The following is a 13435-nucleotide window of genomic DNA, read 5'->3' as shown; positions in this document are numbered from 1 at the left end:
GACACAGGAACCAAGAGACAAGGGCAAGACCAGCCTCACGCTTTTTATTAAAACTCACTAAAACATCATTCTTCCTGCCTAAAGATCTTACCATCCCTACACTGGGGCCCACCCCTAAAATGTTCACCACCTCAATAGTACATTGGGAATTTAGGATAGCACCACACCAAGGAGTCAGGCTCCGTCCAGCGTATGAGCCATTGAGGGGGAGGGGATCAAATCACATCCAAACCATAGGAAGACCCAGAAGTGAATGCATCCAGTTTAAGAAGGTAGTGAGGGGCAGGAGGCATGTACAGGTGGGAACAAGACTGGAAGAGACTGGTGAGGCAACACGAACTTTAGCTTCAAAGCTGTATTGTAATCAAGAGAGCGGTGAGCTTGTATTTGCATTTTAGAAAGGTCAGTTTGGAAATGGTGTGGAGAATGGATTTAAATCAAGGATAAAGAGCATATCTACTGGCTACATCAGGACAAGAAAAGAAGCACCTCACTTAGAGAAGGGGAGCAGGGCTTGGTGGTGCAGGCCAATAACCCTGGGTACTAGAGAGGCTGAGGCAAGAGAATTACAAGTTCAAGGCCACCCTGAGCTACAGTGCGATCAGGGCCAGCCCATGTAACCTAGGGAGACCCTATCTCAAATCAAAAACTATAAAGAGGGCTGGTGCTGTTGTCAAGGTAGAACACTTTTCCCTCGTGCCCCAAGACTAAGGGGCACTTGTGGTCTTCCTGTGTCAGACTCCCAAATGCTGGGATTACAGGTGTCTGCCATCCTACCTAGCTCAGGCAGCCAGGAGTTTCAACCAGGAGTTTCATAGCACAGTTGACCAGATAAAGCCATGTGTTGCCAGAATAGCCAGGGCCCAGTGCAGATCTGGGAGCTAAATTGGTGAGCCTCAGACAGTAACAGGACATCCAAATGAGGTGCTTGTTACCCCCAAAAGGTCTAGATTAAAGAGACTTAGGAATTTAGGAGACTTTTCTATTCTTGGTTTTAAAAATCATTTCTTGCTTTTCTTTTAATTCATCTAGGGTAAATGGATACATGTTTTTAATTCCCACCCCCACCCCCCCCCAAGGATCTGTGAACACATTAAAGTGAAAAAACTCTAAAGAAGTTTATTACAGTGTTAGAATATATTTGGGCCAATAGAACACTGTCTTTCCCTGTACATGGGGAGCAGAGTTGGGCATCTGAAAAGACCACCTAAGGGATATTCCTGTGGGGCAGGGTGCGTGTAGTATTGTATTTAAGAACCATGTCTGTAATAATTTAGCCTTTTGCTATCTTGCTAGCTGGATGGATAACCGTGAGTTTTGTGTGTGGTGGGTGGGTGGGGTGATTTGGGGCACATGGAGTGATAGTGGTTTTATGCTGTGTCACTGTGCTGTGACTTCCTGACATCACAATATAAATATAATTATATTTAAAATTCACCAGCAAATCTTTTCTTACTATGCAGTTCCCCCATGTTTAATATTTGGATGTTATTGTTCTTTTTCCTTACGCCCATGAGGAAGCCTGTGGTGTAACATCAGAAATCACTAAAACTAGTTACACATTTTCATAGGTAAAAAACTGTGCTTCTAGCTACCCCTCTCATTTTTATAAGGACAGACAGTCCTTAGCAAATTGATGCTACTGTGTGGCAGGTTGGTTCTAAAACAAGTTTGAAAAAATAAGTTGTTTGAAAGTTAGTTCATCTGGTTTATAACTCCAGTCTTTAGGGTGAGACCTGATACATAGTGTTGCTTTCAATCTAAATAATGACATTCAGTAGTTTTCCCTCTTTTAGGAATAGTATACATTAATCAAATGTGAGAGAAATGCTAAGACAAATAGATTGAAATTTATGGTAAGACAACCACAGTTGTAAACTTATATTTTATTGTGGTTTGTTTTCCATTTCAGACTTAGCAGCTCAGAGCTTAGTGAGTGTCTCATGATTGTTCTCAATGGATACTGTTGTTAGTTAACGTATGCATTAGTGAGATGGGGTAAAATGGACCACAGATTGTCTGATGTTTTTATTACCTACTACTACCAAATTGTTGAGGCTCTTAATGGGAGAATTCTTTGATGTATTATAACCAGTTCTTTTTTTTTGAGACAGGGTTTCTCTGTGTAGCCCTGGCTGTCCTGGAACTCACTTTGTAGACCAGGCTGGCCTCAAACTCAGACATTGCCTGCCTCTGCCTCCCAAGTGCTAGGATTAAAGGCATGCACCACCACGCCTGGCTGTAACCAGTTCTTAAAAGCATGTGTGTAACCTGCATAGAACAGAACCGTAATTTCCCAGTTTGCATTTGCATTTGCCTTTGTTCTCAGGTATGCAGAGCACTTTCACATTTACCTTAGAGTTAAAAAGAGTGTGAGAGAGTGGAGATGTGGCGGTTAAATCCTCACTCTCAAACTGCATTCTCTTCTCTAGTGTTAGCTGAGCCAGTTTATAGCCAGTTTGTATTCTGTATGTTCGAGGTAACCAAATGCTAATTAAACCCCAAACATCCCAATAAATGCATCCTGTCTTTACCCATAAAGAAAAGGGGATTGAGACTTTCTTTTTTAATATCATTTTAATTTATAATTTAATTACATCAGTCACCCCCTTTCTCATACTCTCTCTAGCCCCTTTTCTTGTTATCCCTCATCAAACTCATGGGTTCTCTTTTTCTTCAACATATATATTGAGCATATATATTGAGTATAGACATATCTATGCACATAACCATATGAATGTAACATGTTGCATCCGTGTGGCTGTGGCTGTGGTCTCAGGATTGACCACTTGCCGCTGGATTATCAGTTAGGGGGTCCTCTCTACAGAATACTAATTTTCCCTCTCAGTATTCCGTGGTTGCCTGTGGTTCTTTGTCTAGGGTTGGGGTCCCTGACTTTTTTAACCATTTTATGTTTTGTAATTATGTTAGAAACACATTACTTACTATAGAAATAAAATAAATTAATGCTTTTTTGACATCATACTTCAGAATAATGTATTCTTTCTTTGAAAATAAAATGTTGAAGCTTATTTCAGAAGATAAATGGCTAAACCATTCCTGTGTCATATAGTTAGAAAATAGAAAATAAATTAGCTAATTAAGTTAGTGTGCTCAACTGAATTTTATTTTTTATAATAAAATAGAGCTAAGAAAATGGATCTAATGATCTTGAAAGCAGCAGAAAGAGGGAAAGCTGCATTTAAGGTGTCTCTTTAGCAAGCATACACACAATTATACCTGAAGCCTCTCGGGCGTGAGTGGGGAGCTTTTTCTGTTCTCTGCATTTTCCATGGGCTCCGAGTCTGCGCTTCCGGTCGGTCCTGTGAGCAGCCTTGGTAAGATGGGTTCTTTCAAAGCCAGGATTGTTAGAGATGTTGCTTACTGAGTTAGTTCTTGCTTCCTTTCGGCCTTGAGTCTAGTTTTTGTCTCGCATCAGCAACCTTGGTTATTTCTCAACGGTCTCATAAAACGTCTACTAGCATCATGTAAATATCTCACATACTGATTCCTGTCCAAAGCCTGTCAAGGATGACACCTAGGGCTTCACAATACAACCAGGCTTGGGGAAGGACTCCAAGATGGCATTTTCAGAAGTGCTTCGATATGATCTCTCTCTCTCTCTCTCTCTCTCTGTGTGTGTGTGTGTGTGTGTGTACATACGTGAGTATGTGTGTCTAGGACCATAAAATCTGAGAATCAGAAAATATGGAGATTGTCAAGGTCAGTCCCCTAATTTTCTAAGATAAGCAGCTTAGTGGGTCTGTAGCTCACTCAGAGTTACAGGAGTTTTGAGTGGTGAAACTGAGCCTGAAGCCCATTTTTCTGACACTGGAGCCGAGCGGGTAGAACCCAGCCCAAGTGCTGTGGTAAGTGCTTCTGAAGGGAGGGGGTGCCTACAGGACACACAGACAGTGTCATGTGGCTATAGAAATGGTGGAGTTTGTCACAGGACACACAGACAGTGTCATGTGGCTATAGAAATGATGGAGTTTGTAACCAAAGGAACAAAAGGGGCAACCCAAAGCATTTGTCCTCCAAAAATGGTCTGCAGATCCCTGGGGCACCAAGGCCTTTTCAGTGAGCCGTGAAATTAAGGCAGTGCCACCAAGCCCTAGAGCTTAGTGTCCCTTCCTTGACACTAGAGGAGGGTTGGGTGCAGGAGGAGGAGGTGTGGATGACAGTGACAAGGAGAAACACCTTGTATGCTTAAGTCAGTTGATGGATTAGTAAAGGTTGCTAGGTAGCCGTGCCTGTGTCATCTGGGGACTGTGACCACTGTGAAATGCATATGCAGAAGGTTTCTTGGCTGCTGCTCAGTCCTGTGGCTCTGAGGGAAGGGACTTCTACAGTTGTCTCAGTTGTGAGAGGATTCCACACTCCCCTCCCAGAACCAGACTGACTGACAGGACTGTGGTTCTCCAGGCTTAAGTATTTGGCAGTCACTTCCACAGAAATGATCAAGCAAGCCTGTCATTTTAAGGAAAACAGCCTGCAGAATTTATTACCAATAACAGCGTTAGAATTTTCAAGTGAAAAGCAGAGTTTTGAAAGTATGCATGTAGTACCACACATAATGTATACAGATTTTCCTGATAAGATTAGAAGAGATTTTAACAAATATGATTTTTAAGATTTATTTATTTTATATATGTGATGAGATTAGAAGTGATTTTAAAAAATATGATTTTTAAAAATATTTGTTTATTTTGTGAGTACATTGTTGCTGTCCTCAGACACACCAGAAGAGGGCATCAGATCCCATTACATATGGTTGTGAGCCATTGTGTGGTTGCTAGGAATTGAACTCAAGACCTCTGGAAGAGCAGTCAGTGCTCTTAACTGTTGAGCCATCTCTCCAGCCCAAAATATGATTTTTAAAAGTAATACTATTAAAATAAAATCTGTTATCTGCCCAAGCCATCACCTCACAGAGGGAGCCACGGCTCAGACAGGCAGGAATCAAAAGATCCCTGGGCTAGAAAGATCATCAAAGCTCAGAGGATTTTAATGCAGGCTGTTAAAAAATCATGTGTAGGTGAAAAATAAAAGTCTCAAGTTTAAGATAGACAGTGGATTTTAGATAAGAGTGTGGATAGTTTGTCAATTCATATAGTTTCAGTTCCACATTGCAAACCTTTAAAACACTTGTTAGATTCTATACATCCAGAATTATCTGCAAGACCCTTAAGATAGCTCCTTCTAGTAAATTACCTCCCTGCGGACTATAGAAGTGTTTGTTTATTTCCTATGCATAAATTTTCTTTTTGTTTACAAAGCAAAGGAAGCAAATGTTCTGTTTATAAAGCTTCTCCCAAAGTTCCCTGGACTTTTTAGAGTGCTTCTAGACTCAGTTACCAGACCACCTAAGTCCTCTGGTTCAAGCAGTAAAGTCATTATTGTCTTCCCTGAAAGGCAAGGACAGGGCCCCCAGTAGAGAGGGTTCACAAGCTTTGTGTGTTCCCGGGGTGCTGTCACAGAATCCTGCAGCCTCAGAAGGAGTGGGTTTCATTCTCCTGCCCAGGAAGAAGGAGTCCCAGTGCCCAGGGTTGGGTCACATGCCAACCCCTGTTACTGCATGATTTACTGTGATTGGCTTAAAGTTGTTATTTACACTGTGTGCATATAGCAAGACCACCACAGTGAGTCAGTTATTAAACACAAATTAAAACAGAGTCCTCCATGTGTGGCCAGTTGACTGCAGTTTGTTTGCCCAAGCATCTGTTAAGAGAGGCTTCATGATTCTGGGGTCAGGACTCCGGGGTCTGGCCCCCACACTGCCATTGCTAACTGAATCCCTACCTGTCTGAGCCGTGGCTCCCTCTGTGAGGTGATGGCTTGGGCTAGAACATAGCTCTGTGAGGCGTGGCTCCTGATGCATTCCTTACTCACTCTGTAATACCCACTGATGGATGGCTTTCTCTCTTATGCAAGATGCACTGGAGGGTGCAGGTGGTCACTAAAATATTCTCTGTGGAACCACAGGAGCAGTCTACCCTCCTGCGCCATGAACATAGTGAAAGTCCAAAGGAGAGGACAATGAAAAATGGCTTTTTCCACATAGAATAGTCATGAAATAAATTGTTTAATGCCCTCAGCAAAGAGCCCCTGCCACAAAGCTCTTTAGCGAACTATTACATCACATGGGTTTTCTCTCATCTTATTAGAATGTAAAATGTGTTCAGCAGAGAAAATATAAAGCCACAAATGTGTTTGGAAAATGATAAGTCTCCAGGAGGATGCTTACGAGCCTGACTGGCTATGAATGTTTTAGCTCGCTCAGTATCAGAAAGAGCATGCGGCAGAGAAGCAAGCTGTTCCAGAGAGTAAAAGACAGCCTGAGAAATGAGACCGTGTTCTCTGAAAGCCCAAGGGTGTGCATCCTGTAGCTCTCAGATAAGATGCCCAGGAAGGTTTTTTTTTTTTTTTTTTCAAACCAGGCTACTGAAGTTTTTCAGCCCTTTCTCATGCTCACAGCTTGTTAATTTTTCATATTGAGAGAGTCCAGGGGGCTTATCTCAGAAAAGAGGATTAGAAGTCATGTGATCATTTCCTTGAGTAACGCTTGAATCACTGTGAGGTGAAGCAGGGTTTTTATGTTGATTTAGAGACCAGTAAGTGGGACATATCAGGATGAAGATTTCAGATTCCTGAAAAGAAAATCTTTGCAGTGGTTAGCACTGTCCATGGTGCTAAGAGAGTCTCATGTTCTTGCATTACCCAGAGTACGCAAGTGAAAGCTGTGTTGTTTGTGGCAATGTTGTAGCATCTCTTCATTTGGTCTGAGGTTGGGCAAAGTGATCTGAAATAAAAGTAATTTCTAAAACTGTATAATTGTCATGATCACAGCCACAAGTCTAGCTGGGATTATAAATAGCTTGAAGCAGAGAGTGGGCGGTTCATTAATGCACTAGCTATGTATTAAGTACTTACACTGCATCAGGCACTGCTCTGTCACTGGGCAGACAGTAAAGGTCAAGACCATCTGAGTTCTTCAGCATCCTTCTGACCTGGGGCGTGCAGATAGGACGAATCAGTAACACCATAAAGAAGACAATTCCATCTTGGAACAAGTGCCTTGAAGACTCACAAACCAAAGAAATAGGAGAAAGTGGTTGGGGCAGGAGCCCAACACTGTTTTAGGTCATTTGTTTGCTTGTTTGTTTGTTTGTTTGTTTGTTTAGTTTGGGGTTTTGAATTTTTGTGTGTTTGTTTGAGACAGGATCTCACTATGTGGCCTTGGCTGGCCTAGAACTTACAGAGCTCTACCTGCCTCTGCCTCTCAAATGCTGGGATTATTTGAGTGTGCGCAAAGCTGATCTCTTGGAGAAGCTGACCTGAGATCCAACTTGAAAGAAATCTGCTCTGAGATGGCTGGAGCATGTTCAGTGCAGAGAGAGCACACACTAAGGAGTAGGCAGGAACCATCTTGGCACATCCAAGAAGTAGGCAGAAGGTGGTGAGAACCACAGCTGAAGGGCTCTGGAGTAGGGTGGGGTTGAGTGGGGCAGGTCACAATAGATTGCCACAGGAGCTTAGGTGTGAGCCCGTGACTGCTCGTTCATTCACAGCTCTCACAGTTGTCCTGGTAACATCCTTGTCTAGGAGAAGGTCTAACCTAGAACCTCACACTGCATTTAATTGTTAAAGTCTCCTTTATTCTGAACATACCACCACCCTTCCTTGATTTTTATGTCCTTGACACTTACACTTTGAAGAATACAGTCAGTTGTTTTGTAGACTGGCCGTGGGTTTAGTTTGCTCTAATTAGATCCAAGCACAGTGTCTGGCCTTCAAATCGGCCCTACATGTATTTATCCACACCCCAGTATCATCCCTACCACTTTGTACCAGGAGTGTTTTAGTCAAACTTTCTATCACTATAGCAGAATACCTAAGACAATTAGCTTGTAAAGAGAAAAGTTTCTTAGGCTCACAGCCTCAAAAGCTTCGGTTCATGATCCATCAGCGAAGCAGAACAAGGTGACAGGAGAGTGTGGCAGGCAGACCTGCTTCAAGAGGAAGGGGTTGGGGTTGCATAGTCCCTGCTGTGCACCCAACTTTCTTCAAGGTTCTGTCACCTCCTACAAGGGACCCAAGGTCCATGAAACATAGGCCTTTGGGGTGATTTAAAATTCAGATTATTAGCCAAGTGCATAGAGGAGAAATGATTGGGTTCTAAAGTGATCTGTGGGGTCACTGTTTGGGGAAAGCAAGCTTTCACACTGGAGCAGCCCTGTGCACAGACACAGAAAACACTAGAGCATCTGACCATCACATCAACCAAGAGAATGAGCTGAGATTATCAGACGCCCAGCGCCAGGTAAGTCTTGAGTTGATAACAGCTATAGCCAGGGAGCTGGTAGCAGCCCTGTGACAGACCTTGAATCATAACCAAACTAGGCCCTTCCTAAGCTCCTGACTAGTTCCATATGAGTAGCCATATACTAAGACAGTAAATGTCTGTTGGCTTAGGATACATCATGAATGCAGGCAGAAATACTATACATGGGCATCAGATGACATAAAAGTTCAAATTGCTTGTTTCAATTTCTTGACTAACATTGTATGTCCTGAACTCTTCTACTGTGAAATTGCTCCTTTCATTAATGAATACTTTAGGGAGGTGCTTTGAAATTATAGAAATAGCCTTTATTCATCAAGCCATCCATTTTGTCGTTATGTTTATTTTTCTCATGATGTCTTTACTTATTATACTCAGTGAGATATAATTCATCATCATCATTATTCTTTCTGATACTACAATTGTCCCCAATTCTACCAGAGTCCCTTCAGCCTGCCCCGTGTCCTTTGACCATGTCCTCATCTTCCCCCTTTTCTAGTACAAGATGCTTTGAGCTCATCGTGTTCCTTGCCTGTCCTAGCCTTGAAATCAGTCACTTCTCCAAGGGTCTCTGATTCTTTTTAGTGGAAAAATCATATTAAAGCCAAGATCTGGGCACTAGATGTACCTATTGCCACTGCAGGGTCACGAATCCAGGCCAACTCAAATAGCGTGCCATGTTGACATGCACAGATGTATATACTATATACAACTATATAGAGAAATACATATGTGTCTATTACACATTTTAATTATATAATATGAACATCCAATATCTTTATAGATACAAACAAAATATATTTGCATCTGTAGGTTGGTAATGATGCTTAATTACAAAGTATCTGGTGTTTATTCTAGACTTCTCCAACAGGGAGAATTTGACTCCAATTACTGCTTATTTGGTTAGTCCTCATATGTAATTAATCTCCCATCACCCCTCCTCCGGGATTGTCTCCAGTACAGTCCATTCAGACTGTGACTCCTTAATAGAGTCACCGACCTCAATGACGCCCTTCTCATCTTAAGTGTGCCCAGTACTCAACCCAGCTGCCCCAGTGCGTGTGTACCCTTATGCTGCTTGGGTTCTGGCATGCCCAGGCTGTCAAAGACTGCCTCCGTTTGCAGATGTCTGTCCATGGAATGGATGGCTTTCGTGCTGGGTCAAGTAGGAGGGGTGCAGGAGTGTGGCTCAATCATTTTGTAATGAGTTTCAACACTGAAGGAGCATCCTGTTCACTACAATTTAATTTGTCCCAGTTCTTGGGTTCCAGAAATCTGGTTATACTGAAGTCTCATGGTATCTTAATCACTGTCCTACTGCTGATTATTGGAATTGGTGTCAAGGAAACAAGCAGGGTCCTGTCACCTACACGTGAGAGGCAAGACACATGGCTGTTTCTGCACACACTGGATTTCTAGGAGTGAGAAGCCACACCTGCTGCTGTTCCAGGAAATGCAAGGACATAGGAGACACAAGTCCTAATGGTCTGCGTCTCAGAGGTGACCTGTTGCCCTGAGGGACTCCATATAGGAGCAGTCACATACTTTACCCTTTGAAAACACCTGTCTATGCTTGGTGCTACCTGTCCTTTGCTGTCAGAAGTGCCCCCTTTGAACAGACCAGCCCTGTGCAAGATGACCAACCCCTGTTGCCTGCAGGGCTCAAAGCCAAGCACTTTCTCATTAAATAGCTGTTGAATCTTCTAGTTAGAACCCTCAAAATGACCCAGCCAACTCTCACTGCTACTTCCCCAGTGTTTATATAGGCACGGCTGAGGCAGAACAGCTCGTTCACATTTGGTAGATAATATGTCCAGCTAATAGGAGGGAGGCTATACTGTTCACGAACTGCATCCTAAGTTGGAAGCATTTTACCTGCTTCAGGTCAGAAAACAATTATCATGCCTCATTTCCCTGACACCAGTTCTGTAAAAGGATACAAAGATACAAATGACAGTTTAATTTTAGAGTTCTCCAGGAGAATATAAAAAGTGAATCAAAAATACCAGTGACTGTGGCTTGAATATAAGAAGTATTGCCACTGCCGTTTGTGTGTGTGCCAGAAGTAGACTGTCCCTTCTGTCTCCTTGGAGAACAAACACATGTGCCTGCCTCAAGATGGGAGTCACCCACAACCCGGTACCTGCTGCAGCTGAGATAAGAGGCCTGGGGCGGGGTGTGGCTGGGTGTGCTTTATCATCTCGCTGGCTCTGATGGACAGGAGTCAGTCACAGACAGCGTGGTGCTCTGTTCTAGGCAGAGTGAACAGAGTGACTTAGCTTGGGGTTTTCCGGATCATGGCAGGGCAGTAGAAACAGACTGCAAATCAGACTTGCAGGAATCATTCCCTGAACCATGTGGCAGGCTGTCAGAGGGACTGCCATGCTGCCTTGGTCAGGAAGCTAGCTGTCACAGCAGCTGCTGGCTCCAAAACCAACCGCCTCCACCGTCTTGAGAAAGTCACTGCAGCTCTGGCCAAGTCAAGAGTGCAGCTGCCTTTGCCTCTGTCTACAAAGTAGATCGTTCTGTCCATGTGACCCAGTTACAAATCAAAGCAGCACTCGAATACCTCCGTAAAAGAGCCATGGCCACATTTTGAAATCAAATTCCAAGGGAGTCTGGGGATGGTTGGCTTTTAGTTTTTGTTTTTCCTTTTCAGTGACCTTGGTATACTGGAAGAGTCAATACTGCAGGATCTAATCTGTGCTGTCACTCTGTCCCTCTAGCCTCCTAGCTACCCACTCTTTGTTAGGGTAGAACATAAAAAGCCCCAGTCCTCTGAGTGCGTGCAGCTCTACTCTTCTGGCCGCTTGTGACCCTGTAACCACTAACAAAGACTGTCGGGATGCTCCCAGACACTGCGGTGGCAGGGAAAATAAACACCTTCAGGAACGCAGATAAGGGCTGCCCCATCTGAATGCCTGTGGTGGGTGCACCATCCCCAAGGAGAACAAGGACTGCCAGAGGAGAAGTGGGAGTGATCTTCTGAGGGAGCAGAGAGGGCATGGCAGTGCCAGTCAGCAGTGAGGCTGGCAGAGCCACATAGGCACAAGTCTTGTATTTAGTTGTCCATTTGGAATATGAGTGAAAAATATACTTTTAAGATAAATGTGTCTGATAGGTTTTTGTTTTCTGTTTATTTGATGTGTGTGTGTGTGTGTGTGTGTGTGTGCGCGCGCTCGCGCATGTGTGCATGCATACGTGTATGTGCATACTACTATGCTTGTGTGAAGGTGGGAGGACAACTTGGGGCATCAGCCCTCTCCCAACATGGGGGTTCTAGGGATCAAATCCAGGTTGTCAGGCTTCGAAGCCCACACCTATACTCACTGAGCCATCTTGCTAGCACAAATACAATAATTTTAAAACTCTATCTCCAAATGTTCACACAAAAGCGGAAATAGTAGGGTAGCAAAAGTAGTGATGTTTGTCACTAGTGATTTCTGTAACATGTATCTGATGGAAACCATTCAAAAAGAGGGTAGATCGATTTAGGGGGTCACGATTTCAGAATTATTAGTCCATGTGTGGCTGGTTCCATTATTTCTGGGTTGTGGCAAACCAAAGCCTTGTAAGCGGGGCGAGGCTGTTTCCCTTACAGCAGGCAGGAGGCAGAAGTAGCAGGGGATGAGCCCAGGACAAGAACTGCCCCTCAGAAGCTTCCTCCAGTTGGGCTACACCTCCTGCATTCCACTTCTTTCCAGTAATGTCACCAAATTATGACAAATCCATCAGTGGGTCAGTCAGAGATTATGTCAGAGCCCTCATGATACGGTCACCTCCCCAAAGCCTTTTAACACAGGATACACCCAAATGGCATCACCCATGGACGGCACTCACCTCAGAACATACACAGCCGGGTATTCTACAAATCTCATAACCCAGGAAGACTGGGGTGCCAGGGTTTGTGCAGAGCACTGGGGACTCTGATGAGCTCAGAATAGGAGGATCTAAGAATACAGGTACCTATTGGAAGTTGGCACGTGATGTGAGCATGAAAGTGGCCACCCTAGGCCCATAGGGAGTGACACTATTAGGAGGTGTGGCCTTGTTGGAGGAAGTGTGTCTCAGGGTGTGGGCTTTGAGGTTTCAGATGCTCAAGCCAGGCGAGTGTCTTGTTCTCTCTTCTTGCTGCCTGCTGATCTGGATGTAGAATTCTCAGCTCCTCCAGCACCATGCCACCATGATATCCAGGGGCTAACCCTCTGAACTGTAAGCCAGCACCAATTAAATCCTTCCTTATAAGAGTTGCCTTGGTCATGGTGTCTGCTCACAGCAGGAAAACCCCAACTAAGACAATGAGAGTGGCTGCTCATTCAGGGAGGGGCTTAACCAACTCAGTACCAGATTGTCCGTTGCCCTTGATGAATTCTCAAAGGGGTTGTAGCCGAGCAGATCACTTAAACTCTTGAAACCAAATAACCACAGCTCCTCTCCTCGATGGCTGACAGTCTGAGGAGAAATTGTTGCTGTGTCGACACTGAGGAGGACATTGGCAGCAGAGATGAGGGAGCCAGGCAGAGACACATGACTGCTATCCTGGCACTTGGGATGAAAGCAGAAGAACTGAGCATTCAAGGCTACATAGCAAGTTCAAGGCTAGCCTGGGCTACATGAGACCCTTCCACAAAAACCAAAAAGAAATAAAAAGATGCAAGAATTTACACAAAGGAAGTCTCAGAGGGCAAGCTGACATGCCTTGGTACATATTGATGAAATAAGAAAAGGGAGTCCTGTGGAGTTGGCGAAGTCTCCTGAGCCTCCCCTCCCACTGTGGGCTCAGGGGAGCTCGCAGAGAGCATCAGGAGAGTGCCAGAGGCCACCCTACATAAAGTTATTTGAACAAGAAAACATGGAGCCTACAAACATCCCATAAACAACCAACGTGCCCATTCAAAATAAGCTAAAATACAAATAAATACCTATAAATAATAATAATAATAATAATAATAATACCTATTAACTTCAGAACAAAAGACACAAAGAAGATTTAAAGTGTTAAATGCTGACAACAGGCAAAAGTTTAATGTGGATAAACTGGCATCTTTAAAAGAGAGGGAACTACTAGGACAGTGATGCAGAAGGAAATTC

General features: G+C 43.8%; 1 protein-coding gene across 1 annotated transcript in view; it reads left to right on the top strand.

The window, feature by feature from the left end:
* The window catches only part of Fig4 (FIG4 phosphoinositide 5-phosphatase), a 115070-nt gene that overhangs the window by 87622 nt on the left and 14013 nt on the right, over positions 1 to 13435 (top strand). The gene's annotated exons all lie outside the window — the stretch shown is intronic.

Source organism: Mus musculus, chromosome 10 (genome assembly GCF_000001635.26).
Source record: "Mus musculus strain C57BL/6J chromosome 10, GRCm38.p6 C57BL/6J".
In the NCBI taxonomy this organism is placed as follows: Eukaryota; Metazoa; Chordata; class Mammalia; order Rodentia; family Muridae; genus Mus; species Mus musculus.
This window is presented reverse-complemented; position numbering and strand designations above follow the sequence as displayed.